At 26.6% G+C, this 12,972-nt stretch overlaps 1 protein-coding gene and 1 long non-coding RNA gene across 2 annotated transcripts in view; one reads left to right on the top strand and one right to left on the bottom strand.

Annotated features, from left to right (window-relative positions):
• LOC126735180 (protein bric-a-brac 1-like) overlaps positions 1-12,972 on the top strand; it is a 487,514-nt gene that overhangs the window by 398,689 nt on the left and 75,853 nt on the right. The window lies entirely within an intron of this gene.
• On the bottom strand, positions 11,117-12,143 carry LOC126735187 (uncharacterized). Its single transcript, XR_007660345.1, has 2 exons — positions 12,016-12,143; positions 11,117-11,211 (listed from the first exon to the last, which is right to left on the bottom strand). It is a non-coding gene; the product is annotated as an uncharacterized LOC126735187 (long non-coding RNA).

The following is a 12,972-nucleotide window of genomic DNA, read 5'->3' as shown; positions in this document are numbered from 1 at the left end:
AGTGTCTAAATAAATAACATTAATTGAGGAATGTACAGAAACATTTATAAAATTGAATTTATGATTTCTTGAAATTTTCAGTTTTTTTTTTTTTCAAAAATTTGTATAATAATACTAATAATATTACTGTACGTTATTTATCGTAAGATTATTACAGTATTTTAATTAATTAGGTAATAAAGACTAAAATTAAACTAATATAAATCGAAAGGCTTAAAGTTTAAGGGTAAAAAGTAAATGTGTGCACCGAGTTGTTTGAAGTCGTTTACAGTAAATTAAAAATAATAAAAACAAAACAATAGAACACAATACGTACACTTAAACAATAAAACTGATTAAAATAAAGAATGAGTTAAAATTGTAAAAATAAAACTTAAAATTATATACAGTCTTTGTGGACTTTCAGAAAACCGATGAAATTTTATTTTGAAAAATATTTGAGCTATTTCTTGAAATTTTTAGTTTTTTTTTATCCATTATTTTTCAAAAATTTGGGTGTCTAATTAGATCATTTATAGCATATACACAAAAAATTTTTAAAGTGTATTTTGACAAGTTTTTGAGCTATGAGCATTTCTTAAAATTCTTTCAATAATTTTTTTTTTTAAAGCTTGTGGTTTAAAAAAAAATGCTGAAATAAATGTTTAATCGAATCAATTAAAGTTGAAAATTTAAAGTTAACCCTACACGGATATTTTTAAAATTGTATTTTGACAAGTTTTTAAATTATGAGCATTTTTTTAATTTTTTTGAAATTTGTTTCTTTAAAAATACTTTTTTTTCTTTATTTTGGGTATTTTCGGAAAAATGCTGAAATAGGTGTTTAATAAAATTATTTGAAGAATCTGCACAAAAATTTCTTAAATTCTATTTTAATAACTTTTTGGGTTATAAGTGTTTCTTACATTTTTTAAAAAATATTTTTTTTCCAAAATCCATTTTTTTTTTCAAAAATGGGTGTATTTTAAGAATGCTGAAATATGTTTCTAATCAAATTAATTGAAGAATATACACAAAAAATTTTACCAAGTTTTTGAGTTTTTAAGCATTTCTAGAAAATTAATAATTTTTTTTCCAAAATTCCATTTTTTTTATTATTATTTTAAAATGTTTTGTAAAAATTTAAAACTTACGAGTATTTCCGAAAATATCCGAATAAATCAAAAAATCTTTAAAATTATTTTCTGTCATGTAAAGTCGTAGAACAAAGTAAAAAATAAACTTTTTCATAGCCACTTTTTTCGCCCTTCATGATGGTAATTTAAAATTGATGATACGACGTTTTGTCTTTTAGAGTTCATTATCAACTTTTTTTCTTAGGGTCACTATAGTCAATTACATCAGATCCAAATACTTCTATTTTTACCTTTTCAAAAAAAGTATCACTATTGTATGTTATTATCTTCAACCTATAAGACTGAAATAAACTTGCTACAAAAAGACGTAAACGACTTAACTAACTTAAATAAGAAGATGTTAGACTCCGTAAAGGTGTTGGAAGTTGAAAAAGATACCTGTTATTCCGACATTTGTGCATTGAAGGAATAGTTACAGATATCTTTTCCATTATTATTATTATTATTATTATTATTATTATTATTATTATTATTATTATTATTGTTATTATTATTATTATTATCATATTGAACTCATTGATAATATACAACGAAGATTCTTGCTGATCCCTTACTTATAGAGCTGAAATTAACATTTTTCGAAATTATGACGTCGACTATATTTCATCGATAAATTTTTGACTGAAGTGCTAAAATAAGTGTCTAAATAAATAAAATTAATTGCGGAATGTACAGAAACATTTATAAAATTGAATTTATGATTTCTTGAAATTTTCAGTTTTTTTTTTTTCAAAAATTTGTATAATAATACTAATAATATTACTGTACGTTATTTATCGTAAGATTATTACAGTATAATAATTAATTAGGTAATAAAGACTAAAATTAAACTAATATAAATCGAAAGGCTTAAAGTTTAAGGGTAAAAAGTAAATGTGTGCACCGAGTTGTTTGAAGTCATTTACAGTAAATTAAAAATAATAAAAACAAAACAATAGAACATAATACGCACACTTGACGTAAAATAAAACTGATTAAAATAATGAATGAGTTAAAATTGTAAAAATAAAACTTAAAATTAAATATAGTCTTTGTGAACTTTCAGAAAACCGATGAAATTTTATTTTGAAAAATATTTGAGCTATTTCTTGAAATTTTTTGTTTTTTTTTATTCATTATTTTTCAAAAATTTGGGTGTCTAATTAAATCATTTATAGCATATACACAAAAAATTTTTAAAGTGTATTTTGACAAGTTTTTGAGCTATGAGCATTTCTTAAAATTCTTTTAATAATTTTTTTTTTTAAAGCTTGTGGTTTAAAAAAAAATGCTGAAATAAATGTTTAATCAAATCAATTAAAGTTGAAAATTTAAAGTTAACCCTACACGGATATTTTTAAAATTGTATTTTGACAAGTTTTTAAATTATGAGTATTTTTTTAATTTTTTTGAAATTTGTTTCTTTAAAAATAATTTTTTTCTTTATTTTGGGTATTTTCGGAAAAATGCTGAAATAGGTGTTTCTTAATAAAATTATTTGAAGAATCTGCACAAAAATTTCTTAAATTCTATTTTAATAACTTTTTGGGTTATAAGTGTTTCTTACATTTTTTAAAAAATATTTTTTTTCCAAAATCCATTTTTTTTTCAAAAATGGGTGTATTTTAAGAATGCTGAAATATGTTTCTAATCAAATTAATTGAAGAATATACACAAAAGATTTTACCAAGTTTTTGAGTTTTTAAGCATTTCTAGAAAATTAATAATTTTTTTTCCAAAATTCCATTTTTTTTATTCTTGTACTTTTAGAAAAATGCTGAAATAGATGTCTAATCAAATCAATCAAAGAAAGTACACAGAAATTTTTAAAAAGTTTATTTTAACAAATTTCTTATAGTTATGAGTATTTCTTAAAATTTTTGGAAAAGAATTTCTTTTTCCAAAATTCAATTTTTTTCTTCTAAAAATATTAAATTAAGAAAAATAGTGAAACAGGTGTCGAATAAAATTATTGGAAAAATGTTCGTAGAATTTTTTTAAAATCGCATATTGAGTTACGAGCATTTCTTGAAAAGTTTAGATTTTAATTAAAATTTTATAAATTCGAAATCGAACGGGTCGGGTTTTAAAAAGGGGTTATTGTGAGCAGCGCCGCGTTTTTTTTTCTTCTTGCGTTCTCTCTCTACATCGTAAAATTCTATAAAATTATTGCAATCTGCACAATGTGCATCAAACTGTTTCCCAATTTCTGACCTAAATATACCCATATACGTATCAATTTTTTACTTTGATGAATTTATGATTATAGTCGTTGTGGTCGGGCACGACATCTAATTTTGTCTACGGTTTTAAATATATACATGTAACTTCTTGTTATTAGCGCCATTGGGTTAGATCAGACGTAACTTTATACTTGTTATTTTTTATATTTAAATAAGGGGCGTATTTTTCATAAAATTGTATGAAGAATTTACATATATAAGATTTCTCAAAATTGTATTTTATCTCGTTAAAGATCTATTGACTCATTCATATCGAGAAACAGAAATAAATATTTTGATCAAGATTTTTCTGTCAATATTTGGAAAAAAAAATTAACTGAATAATTTACAGCAAAGTAAAAAAAATCCAGTTAAATTTTTCAAAAAAACCTGGAGTATATATTTTTTTACAATTTCTAAGAAAAAAAAAATTTTCACAAATATGTATACTTCTGGAAAAATGTTGTATATAAATAAATATCATATAACACTGTTTGAAAAACGGACACATACGTAAATTAAAATTGTATTTCGACTAGTTTTTAAATAATATAAGAAAATATTTTTTTTTCCTAAAAGATGGAATTTTGCGTACTTTTCGAAAAATGCTGAAGTAGATGTTTAATTAAATAATTTAAATATTGTGCATGCAAATGTTCTCAATTATATTTTAAATAAAATTTGAATTACAAGCATTATACAAAAAAATTAAATTTATTGGTCAAAAACCTAAATTTTCTGTATAATTAAATAATTTAAGCAATATTAATTATTTCTCGTGATCTCAGTCTGTAAGTTTGATTAATTTTTTTTAATTAAATACAGGTCAAAAAAAGTACTTTATACCATTAATTGACATATTTTGATCAAAGTTTCGATCTTTTTGATATCAACCTCAGGAATATATATCGTAGATCATCTTTCCTAATAATAATAATTGTGAAACCATAAGTACAAAGATTGATAAGATTTTGATTTATAGGTCTTGACGATGATCTCATAGAGCTCAAAACGTTGATAAAAATATATAAATCGTTCATCTGAAGTACTTTTTTTACCTATATTCAATAAAAAAAACTAACCAAAGTAAAATAATGTACACGTAAATTTTTTTAAGTTATATTTTGATTTTTGTATGACTTATGAAAATTTTTTTTTCCAAAAATTCATGTAACTTTTGAGAAACCCTAAAATAGTTACTTAATTAAATAATTTAAATAATAAGTCACTAAATAATTTATATAACCTCTATAATTTTATTTTAATACTCAATTATTGGACATTAAATAATAAATAAAAAAAATATATTTAAATATTTTTTAACTCAAAATCATGTGGATTTTTTGAAAAAAGCGCTACAATAGTTCTTTAATTAAATAACGTTATACAATGTACACACACAATTTTCAAATAAATTTAATTAATTTTTTTTTTAATTCAATCTTTTTTTTTCTGAAAAAAAATTTTTTCAAAGTTTTGTTTAATTTTGAAAAACGCCTAAATAGATGCATAATTAAGTAAATTTAACAATGTAGGTCTATGAAAATTTTCTAGTTTAGATTTTAGTTAATTTTTGAGTCATGAGCATTTTTTGAAATTAAAAAAACAATTCTCAAAAATTCCATTTTTCTCCAAACTTAGTGCACTCTTTAAAAAACGCTGTAATAGATGTATATCTAATTAAAAATGTAAACAATGTATACACATATTTTCCAATATATATTTTGACTAAGTTTTTTGGATTTATGGGCTTCTTTTAAGATCTCTGAAAAATCCAATTTTTTTTTAAAAAATCTGAAAAATACCAAACTAAATTCTTATTCGGTAATTGTATAAATTTCCTGCAAATGCCTTGAAAAATATAAATATTATTTTTTTAAATTGCAGTTTACGTCTCTTATGAAGGTTTCTTTAAACATTTAGGTCTATTTTCTCACTCCAGTTTTCCCTTAATAGATTGATCCTCAAACTTCATACAACTGATAATTTTCTTAAAAAAAAAAAACAAAAGTATCAAGTAATGACAACAAAACAACATTTTTAGGAATTGTATTACATAAAGAGCTCTATTTTAAATCTTCATGTGTTGTCATTAAATAAAGACTTAAAAAGTGTCAAATTGTTACTGAAAAAAATAATGCAATACACAACAACAGACATCGCGTACATAGGCATGTTCCAGAGCCTAATAATGTATGGTGTTTTAGGAGAGGTCAATCCATATTTATACAATAAAAAAAATATATAAAAATCCTCAATAAAATCTAAACAAACTGACTCTGAGAATGTTAAAATAATGTGTTAAATTAGTAAAACATTATAATATGTAAAAGTAATATTGCTAAAGTATTAACTCATCAATCAATCCATATTCATGATACAAACAACAAAAATCAAGTAAATATAAATGTTTTTAATGCAGATTTATTTAATTATTTATCCAAACTGTCTAGGTTGGATGTTCACGTTATTTGTTGTGATAGTAATATTAATATCCTAGTAGATTTAAACTATGTTCAAAAATATGCTTCTTAGTGCAAACTCCTATAATTCGTATATTAATGACGTTTGTATTTGAAAGAGAAAATTACAAAAAAAATTTTTAGAAATTTAAACTCACCATAAAAAAAATCTTGCTTTACATAAGTCCATATAATATACAGCAATTCTTGGAGTATATATAGCCTGTAAACTAATGCCTATCCTAGTAGAGCTACTCTCAATTGTATTTTGTACTACTTATGTCTTATCATTTTATAAAAAAACAAATTTAAAAAAAATGTATAAGTTATCAGTAATTACAATGTTTTACTAAGTACAATACTTCGTAATCAATTTATTACTTAAAATTGTTTTAGAAATTAGATCAACAAACTAAATAATATTTTTTATCCGATTAGTTTGACGATGCTTAAACAAGATTGTATTGTAGGCTTTACAGTTTAATTGTAGCTATATTTTTTATAAAAAATGATTTATTCATTTATTTATTCGATACCTCGTTTTCCCATTAAATTTTCATTTGTATCAAACATCACTTTTATTATCGTTAACAGTCATCCGATCGAGAGTCCATCATCGTTAACAGTATTAAGCCGCGCAATTTCGAAAAATGATGTTCCTTTATGCCGATCTCTTTTCCCTCCCTCCTCCTCACTCCCAAAAAAAATCCCTAAATCGCAATATATGCGCTATTAAAGCATTGTTGACCGGACGGATAAAAATGGGGAGCATGTACTACTCTACTGTCTCGAAAAAAGTTGAAAAAAAAAAAAAAACTGAAAAACGCCCGAGAGAGGAAAAACGGCGCTTCATTATCAAAGTGTCGAACCGTATTGAACGTGTATGATTCATGTTGCGAATAACGACAAGTTCGATGCGAAAATATGCACTTCTGTTGTCATAAACAGGACATATATTGCATGCTGTATTATTAACGCATCGTGAAAAATGAATCAAAAGATACGTACCTACCTTGTTTCACACACACGTGAGGATTTATGTTTTTTTTTTGTTGTTTGTTTCGTTTGTTTGATTGTTGCTACAGTCCTGCTAGAAATTCTAAACAAATAAAAGCAAGTATCATAAAATCTTATATATATGTAAGCCTTATTGATGCAGACCTTACTGGATTAAAAAAATATATTGTTTTAAAGTTATCGCTATATAGAAATGCTTTTATTTCAAAACAAACCTTCTAAAAAAAAAAAAAAAAAAAAAAAAAAAAACACGTCAATTTAGTAGTTGTCCAGGGGGACGTTTACGTAGACATTTTAATGCTACCAGTAGCAAAAAAAATTAACTAAATCAGTTAACGTGTTTTTTAAAGTTATTTTAAGGGTGGTTTGTTTTAAAATAAACGCAGTGAATAGACGCAATATAGATGTTTGTAATGCAAATTTGCTTTATTATTTATCCAAACTAACTAGGTTAGATGTTCACGTTATTTGTGGTGATACTAATATTAATATCCTACAAAATTTAAACTATCATGAAAAATATGTGCAAACTCTTATATTTCATATATTAATGACGTTTGCACTTGGGAAAGAAAATTACAAAAATTTTCCCTCGACCACGATTTTGTCAAGTCTAGTTATTCTGGTGGTTTAAATATTATTTATTAAATTACAAAATCATTATCCAACTATCATTGAAATAGGAAACCAGAAAAGCAAATTTGCTTAAAATGTCTATTTAATTTAACAGTACCAAAAAAAATTACATCTGTTAACGTGTTTTTTTTTTTTTTTTTTTTTTTTAATAAAGTAATTATTGAGACTGGCTCGTTTATTTTAAAATAAAAGCACTGAATAGAACACCGTGTACAAATATAGATTTTTTAATGCAAATTTGCTTCATTATTTTTCCAAACCGCCTAGGTTAGATGTTCACGTTGTTTGTGGTGATACCAATATTAATATCCTACAAAATTTCAACCATCTTGATAAATATGCTTCTTAGTGCAAAATCTTATATTTTGTATATTAATGACGTTTATACATGAACGAAAAAATTACAAAAATTTTTCCTCGACCACCAGTCCAAAAAAATTAAATAAAAAAAAAAAAAAAAAAAAAAAAAAAAACACGACAATTTAGATATACAGGGGGACGTTTAGGCAGCATTAAAATGTCTATTTAACAGTACCAAAAAAAATTAATTTGACTAATTTTGTTCTCCTATTTAAGTGGCCTTTATACTTTTTACAATTAATGTGTATTTTTAGTAAATTATTTTTTTGAAGCCCTGATGCTAACTAAATAAATAGATATCTAAGGTTAAGTAGAGCAGGGAATATAAACCTATTTGTATATTTTTTACATTTCGACTGCGCCTCTTTTTACAATCGTACAATTATGTTTAGGATAGAACTATTTATTAATCTTACTTGTTAAATTGTGAAAATAAAGTCTTGGGTACTTAAAGGCATTTTTAACAAAAGTATGCTTTTGCCTTCAGATTAATAATATTGTATTAGTGTCGTGATGGACATTAGACAGCTCCATTATTATAGAATGATTTTAAGATCGTTTAGGAAACCTCAAGAAATTTTAGTCTCTAGTGAAACTAACTATAGTTTCAGATCTGTAAACACAGTAATAGTTTTAAAACGTACGTAAGTGTGCGGTCAGACTATATATAAATACTAGACTCCAAGAATATTTAATAAAATACAAAATAATTCGATAAGGAGAGGATAATTTCCAAAAGGAGAGCAAATACTGAATGGCATTGAAGTGATAAAGGGAAAAAGTGGATGAGAGTCTCTTACAAAAAGCAAAATGCCTCTATGAACTTTGTACTATTATTTAATTTGAATGGTATTTTATGCTTAATAAACGCCTAATTTTTTATAATCCTATTAAAGTGCTTGCCTGTTACGGTCTCTGTTTTCCCCTTTAAAAATCCATAAAAGGAAATTACGTAACGCCGAGGCCCCGCACATATAATAAAATATACATCTTGCGAAACTAAAAACTTTTCAGGTAGGTACATTTTTCCATGAAATATAGACGTTCCGACATCGAAATATATTCTAATTTAAAATATAGAATACAAATTTATACCCGGTGCGCCCAAACTGAAGTTCGATTCCCGGTGGAACCGTTCAATTTGATAAATGGGAAATAAATATTAATCAGAAGTAAGTTCTCCTCGTTCGCGGTAGCGGCAACGGCGAGGCTTAAATATTGACTGAACGAAAAAAAAAAAAAAAAGAAAAATTGATTGGAAAAATATTATTTTCTTTTTTTTTTTTTTTTTTTTTTTTTGAGGGAAAAGTGGGAAAATTGCCTTGGAATTCATTATTTTAGGGTCGGTTTTCATAGTAAGCATAATATGAAAGGATAAATTGGCAATTTATTAGAGAAACGGTTTTTTTTGTATAATAGACGTTTCAAATTAAAAGATCAAACGAATTTTCATTTTCGTAATGAAGATTTTCCTAACCAGATCATTTGGTCTGATGAGAGCATGGTAACGAAAAATAGTATTTTCAAAAGGGGGAATTACCATTATTTGGCAACAGAAAATCCTCGTTTGATGAAAGAAGGTGCGTTTTGGATTCAATATGTCAAGAAGAATCTTAGCCCTTTCATCCATAATTTGAATTCCGAGCGTTACCTTGGGTTACTGCAAACTATTTAGCGGAATCTTTAGATAATAATAAGGTTTAGTCACTCAAAAAGCAAAAAAAAAGTATAAACAGAGGTACACAGACAGTGAACAACACTATGTTATTTCAATGTAAATAAGAAAAATAAAAATATTATTCGTTACCCTTAACAATATAATTTTATACACACATAGAATTAATTTATACCTGCGAAGTGAGCCATTATACTCAGACTTTCAAGAAGTTTCCCCCAAATTCTGTTGAGGCCTTAGAATTAAAAATCGTATGCAAAAAAAAATAAACAGGAACATATACTTAAAAAAGGAATGGGATAGAAAGAGGAGAGGGCAAGATTAAACTATAATTTCAACGTTAAATTCCATCTTTGTATACAACATTAAAAAAAAATTATTTTATTATAAAATATTAATTTGCACATTAATATTCATAGTTGTTATTTTTAATTAAAAGAGAAAATTTATCCGTTGAACAAATGTCGCTTAAATTTTGCTTTAGATGCATTCTCGGACATCAAAAATTCTAATATTTTAAATTTATTTACAAGGTGCAGTAATACATACGAAAATGACTTTTTAAAAATTTCTTTGTTGTGAGAAGGAACAGTTAATAAATTTTTTCTTCTTATATTTAAATTGTGTATATCGGTTCGATAAGTCACTTTTCTAACTAGTGGAGTGTCCCATTTAATCACCTTATAAAAAAAACAAACAGAATGTAGCAATCGTCAACTTTCCATATTTAGCCATGCTGCGTCCTTCAGCTTATGAGATATATTATGCTCTCTTCTTGTTATGCCAAATATAAGCCTAAGGCAAGAATTTTGGAGTTTCTGTATTCTATATGAGTCATAATAATGAAGACAGGGCCCATAGATAGTATCGCAGAAGTTTGTTGGTGATAATACAAGGGAATCGTAAAGCATTTTTTTAATGTTGGCCCTTAAAAAGTGTCTCTGAGAAAAAATAGATCTTAAAGTAGAATATCTAGTTGTTAATTTGAGCGTAATATGCTCTTTAAATATTAATTTATGATCGATTATCAAACCAAGATTCTTGGCACTATTTTTAAAAATAATTTTATTGTTTTTAAGTGGAATTTTTAAATTACTCAAAAGGACAGCAATTACTCAGCAGGGCAAGAATAGTTGTTGATTAAGCAGAGTTAATTTTTAAATGTAGCTTTTAAATTTTAACCGACAGTACGTTGCTAAGATCAGTATTAATTCTTTGATTGGCTTGAGGAACATCAGTGTGTTTACACGAAAAATAAATTTGAGTGTCATCAGCGTAATTATGGTGTTTACAATATTTTATTTTTGTAATCTGTGATGTGTAAAGTGTATAGAGCAATGGGCCAAGAATACTACCTTGGGGAACGCCAATAATCAGATCCAGGGCTTTCGAAATTTTGCCATTTAATGTTACGCTTTGTTTCCGGTTAGATAGATAAGAACACAGCCGACTCGCTAAAAACCTAAATAATATAGTAATGCTAAAAGAATTTTGTGATTTACCAAATTAAAAGCCTTGAAACAATCTAAAAGAACCAACACCGTGGCTAGGTGTTACAGGTTTAATCTCCAACAGATATATTAATTGATTTATTAATTTTTTTTACCAAGATAAAGTAAATCGCAACCATAGTTTCATAAAATAATTTATTTAAAAATCATACATAAATATACATACTACACAGATATGATACCGTTAAGATGGTCCCTCCTAACATACCCGATCTGAAACGCAAGGAAAACCATTATTGGATGAGGAAAGTAAATAATAATATGGGATATTGTTTCATTGTTTTGTTGATTGAATAGAATTAGGAACTGCCATTGATTTTGCATTGATTTTACCTTGCAGGTCAATTTGGCCTATTTTAGATTTCAATGAATACTGAGCACTTATTAACTAATTGTTTATTTTGTTCAAATCATAAGGATCAATAGTGATAAGAATGTTAATGTCAATCTGGTCTGTCAGTTTTTTTTTTGTAAATTATTGTTGCTAAACCATGGCCTCAAGTTATAGATTGCTCCATAGTTGCAAATTACTTAAACCAATGTTGGTACCAGATAGTACCCAGTAGTTAAACCCAGCATGTCAACACCTAGGTACTTGACAGATAAATGCATTCCTTAAAATTTGGAGGGAACTGACAATCCTATTTTTAATAGATTCATTCTTTATCTGGTTCTAGAGTATGACAGATAGTTTCGCTTAATGCGGATGTGAAAAGGTAGACCCTATCTTAGCCTAATTTTTTTTGTAGTTACTAGTATGTGCTAGGATAGCTTAATTGCTGATTTTCTAAGTAGGCCTAAGAGTTTATAGGGCTCCTTGTTTTTGTTGTGTTAAATAAACCCCAGAAAAGGCCACATTCCATCTTCGGTAAGTTAGCACATGTTACATGCCTAAGTCATTTTCCTATTTTTTTCATCTAATTAATTTCTTATTTGCATGCTTTTCGGTTTAACTCAAAAGAACATCAATGCATCCAACTTTTCAGAGAGCAATTTTATAAAATTTAACTTACTTACCCACACAAAAATGCCATAAAATTGACAGCCATGTCGAACCTCATGTGTGGTCCCCATTTTTAGGCCTTCCTGTACCTTCTGCTTATCCTCTGCTTCTGCTTTTGCTACATTTTTACTGTTACTGCTTCCACCTCACTTGCTACTCCACGTGTTACCACATCAAGTCGCTTGGATCATCACCTCCGGAACCTGCATTCCTCTCAATCGGCTACACCCAATACCGATTGCCTTCCACTACCTGCTAGACATTCTGGAAGCATCCTAACTGGTCGATCTGCTGCTGCTTCTTTTGACCCAAACGTATAGCTGCCAACAAAGGAGCCCCATTCAGATCAGGTGGGCCCTGCTACCAGTCGGAGAGACTCAGAATTTCAGGTAGACCCTTTTTCTTTTTGGCTTGGTTTCTCCAGGTATTGATTTATCGGTTCGTCACAATTTATAGATTTTTTTTTTTTTTTTTTTAATTAATATGTAGAAATGATCACAGATTTTAAATTCAATTTAGCAAAATTGTTTATATAACCACCATCACTGATTTGATTTGAAATTTGGAAATGAGTATATACGTATATGCGAGGTATTATCAGATGTACAATTGAATAAGTATTAAGTGCTAAATTTTACTTTATTTTCTTTCTCATAATTTTAAATTTCATAATTATAATTTAAGTATTAGAGCATTACTGTCTTTGTATTTATTTTTTTGAATTGAGGTTATAGACTAAATTAGTTGTCAATTATGACATTGATTTATCTTTCAATACTAAAGCTGGGTTTAACGATATAAAGCTGCGTTTTCTTTGCGTGCCCTAATAAAGGCTAATAATCATAACCCTGGAACCCACATTTAGGCATTGTGCGAGAAACAGTGCAATATAGGTTATTAGCCAGATCATACAAAATATCGTCAGTTACTTGGGTTAGTGCAGTAGATAATTTATGGAATAGACAATTTGT

This window comes from Anthonomus grandis, chromosome 4 (genome assembly GCF_022605725.1).
Source record: "Anthonomus grandis grandis chromosome 4, icAntGran1.3, whole genome shotgun sequence".
In the NCBI taxonomy this organism is placed as follows: Eukaryota; Metazoa; Arthropoda; class Insecta; order Coleoptera; family Curculionidae; genus Anthonomus; species Anthonomus grandis.
The sequence above is the reverse complement of the archived record's forward strand: the minus strand, read 5'-3'. Positions and strand labels throughout refer to the sequence as shown.